This window comes from Vigna radiata, unplaced genomic scaffold (assembly GCF_000741045.1).
Source record: "Vigna radiata var. radiata cultivar VC1973A unplaced genomic scaffold, Vradiata_ver6 scaffold_338, whole genome shotgun sequence".
Taxonomy (NCBI): domain Eukaryota; kingdom Viridiplantae; phylum Streptophyta; class Magnoliopsida; order Fabales; family Fabaceae; genus Vigna; species Vigna radiata.
The window spans coordinates 24,465-28,259 of NW_014541820.1; positions in this window are offsets into that span (position 1 = coordinate 24,465).

A 3,795-nucleotide genomic window follows, 5' to 3' on the forward strand; every position below is an offset into this window, starting at 1 on the left:
TATTAGTTTAATTCCCATGCTAGCTTAAATTAGTTTGTTTGCATCTGTGTCTTTATTGAGTTCTTTAATTTTTGCAAAACCTTTTCAAACCCTCCCCGCTCCCTTTTCGTGGTAGACTTGATTCTCGAACCGCAAAATTGGTCTTTGGGAGATGACCTAGGGGTCATTCCCTAGCTATACTGCATTTCTCATATGCAATCAAATTTGTATGGGTCGCGACACCCATCACGTTCACCGCTGAGCGATCCATTTGACCGTTGAGCGGTGGCGACGTAGACCCAACATGGGCTTTTTAAAAGCTCAGCATTTTGGGGGTTTCTGCACTTTGAAAATTCTTCTTTAGATTTTTCCCAAGCGGTCTCTACGAACTCTAGCACCTCTCTTTCACTTTCAAGTGCTTTCCAAAGGGTTTTCTCCACTTTTCCCATCACCCACTCACAAAAATCTCATCTTTCAACCATTCCATTGTCAAAAGATTGGGGTTTTTGGCGAGAGCTTTGCATTGGGAGGTATTTATCATCAATTAAGAAGAGTTTGCAAGCATTTAGAAGATCTCCACTCAAGTAAGTCGTGCAATTTCATTCTTAGGGTTTCTAAAATTGAAATTTGATGAAGAACATGTGTAGGAAAAAGAGAAATTAGGGCTTTTGATTTCTATGCATGATTTGATGAAATAGAAACCTTTTGAACCGATTAAACTGCTTAAATTTGGTCAGGAATTGAGAAATTTGTGATAGAGTGGAGATTAGTGTATTTAGGAAAGGGTTTTTGAAAAACCCTTGACGCCACCACTGAGCGGTCCATTTGGATGTTGAGCGGTGGGCGTCAGGTTTTGAGTGGTTTCTTGATCTTCTAATGCAGGGACGCTGAGGGGCCCTGTTTTTCCCTCAGCGTTGGGCAGTGCTTGATTAAGAGTATAATTGATGATTTACTAACCTCTAATGATGAATTTCTATGGTTTTATGAACTTCATTTGATGCAGGGATGTCGTCATCATTAAGGAGGGTGAAGACTGTTGGGAACAAAAGGAAAGAGCTGGAGGGGCCGAGAAGATTTTAATCTCATAGGTTCCTTTCTAGGTAACATGCGGAACATTATGTGATTGTGCAAGAAAGAAGACTGTTGATGGAGAGGAGGGCTATTTTCATTCCAGACTTAGCTCCACAATTTGGGTTGGAGATTGAGAGAAGGAATTGGGAGAAGCTGGCCACATATCCTGCACCAGATAGTATTGAACTTTTGAAGGAGTTATACACAAATGCCTTATCCAGAGGAGGAGTGGAGATGGATAGGTTTACTAGGTATGTTAGGGGGAAGATCGTTCGCTATGACCCTGACACCATCAACAACTCCTTAGGCACTAAGTGGCTAGGTGAGCAGTGTTAGTATGCAGCATATACAAGGGAGTTTAGAGATTTTGAGGATATTGAAAGGGTTATGTGTGTCCCTGGAGGACATTTTCAGAGGAACCAAAATGGAGTGCCTGTCAACATCAAGAGGGCAGATCTAACTCCTCTGGTGAAATACTGGATGGCATTTACTCATGCCAATATTCAGTCATGCTCCCATGTTTCTGATATCACCATGCACAGGATTATCTTCATTTACTGTATGCTGAGGCAGATGGATGTGAATGTTGGTGAGGTCATCGCCAACGAGATTCAGAGTTGTACTACTACTGTGAGTAGCAAGAGTACGTTGGGACATCCATCCCTGATTACCTTTTTGTGCCAGCAGGCTGGGGTGGATACTTCTGTTCCACCATACGAGAGGCCTAGGAAGGCCATAGATGCCTCCTATTATCGACAGTTTTGTGGAGGAGACAAGGCAGTTGGAGCAGTACCTAGGAGACGTCCTAGGAGAGGAGCGGCCCAATAGGAGGATGCACCTGCACAGCATGCAGAGCTGTTCTAGATGAGGGACATGTATATGTCCATGATGGAGGCCAGATTGGAGTCTATCCGCAAGGGGCAGATGGCTACTGCTGAGATGATAATGGGGCTGTATGACACACCACCGGTGCACAGGTGGACTATGGATGAGTTCCATAGTGCTATGGCTTGGCCTTAGGAGTAGGCACAGGGTAGCGGATCTGTAGCAGTTGGAGCACCAGGCATGGTTGAGGATGATGAGGAGGATGACTTTGATGATGCGGAAGCTGGAGAACAGGAGGACTCATATGATGACATGAGTTGAGAGGGCAACTACTGATGGATGCCAGTGCTTAGGACAGTGGTTTTATCTTTCTCTTTTGTACTTTGAATTTTTAGACTAGGTTGAATTTTGTTGAGTAGTATAGGTGTTTGTGCTTGGCTTGAACATTGTTTCTGACTATGGTTTTACTTGATGATTATTGCATGATCAGTTTACTTGATGATGATTGGATGTGGATGATGATTGAGATTGTATTGCATGCTGATATACAGGTGAATGGTTCACTAGCTATGTGAACAAATGTGTGATGATTTATGATTGTAGTTATGATGCTAAGCAGGGTGTATGAATGATTGTGAGAAAGCATAGTTGTGTGAGGTTTTGAGCTCCAGAGTATTCATTGATATATGGAAGCATGAATCATATTGCTTGAGTCTTTATAATTGATTGAATTACATTCTTATGTCATATGATCAAGGTCGTTTTTGGAAGCCCTTACTTAGCCAAATTTTTGCCCAAAGTGATTAAAACCATGTGTTATACCCTTTTTGAACCTTGGCCTTAAACAGGATGAAAACCCTTGCTTTGAAGATATTTACCTTGAGTTGGGTTGAGAATAATTGTATGGTATTGAAAAGGTTCAAGTTTGGGGTTGTTTGGGGAAATTTGAAAGGCAAAAGAAAGACATTGAGCTCAAGTGTTGAATGAAAGAAAAAGAAAGGAAGATGAGCTCAATGTAAAAATAAAAGAAAATGGAAGAAATTGGGAATGAGTGAGATTGGTTAAGAAGAGAGTGTATGCTTGAACTTGGAATGTTAAAATAGCTCTCTTAACTCAAGGATTTTGTGCTCCAGAAAAACCAATTTTTCTGGTTAGCCCAGCCTCATTATAAGCCTTGAAAAAGTCCTTGTGATGGAATTTGTATGTGAGAATATTGATTGTATTAGATGAAGGGCAATTTTGTTTCAGGTGACATGTGAATAGTAGAGAGATGGAGTACCCTCTTAAACACTTGAATGAATGAGTGAAACACTTGCTTGGAGAGAATTAATAAATTCCATGTTTACATCTATGCTTAGTTGATTGATCATTCATGAGTAAAACATCTGTTGGAAAATATATGATCATGTGAACTAAATTGAATTGAAAGCATGTATGCATCTTGATAAGATTCCACTGAAAATCTGAATTGAGTAATGACTTGTGGTGATAAGAATGAATTTTGAGATTGTTGAATTATTTTGATGAAGAAATGGAAAGCCAAGTTTTGTCTTGTTTGCTTGAGGACAAGCAAAGTTCTCAGTTTGGGATTGTGATAACGGTCTAAAAACCGTTATTTTTATACGTGAATTTGATATCAAAACACACCTTTTATGGCTTAGAATGAGCTTAGAATTAAGTAAAACACTTAGTTTAGTCAAATGAGAGTCAAAAGTTGTTTTTAGAGATATTATGCTTGTTTTTGCATTGTTTTGCAGGATTTTGATGAGAATTGAAGATGGAAGTGATGTAGGGAGGACTTAGACTCAAGAAAAGAGGAAAAAAGGAAGAAAGGAAGAGTCAAGTTCACCGCTCAACTCCAAATTCCAGCTTTGAGAGCCAGTCTCGTGGGTGAAGTCATTGTTTCTCACTTGAGCGGCA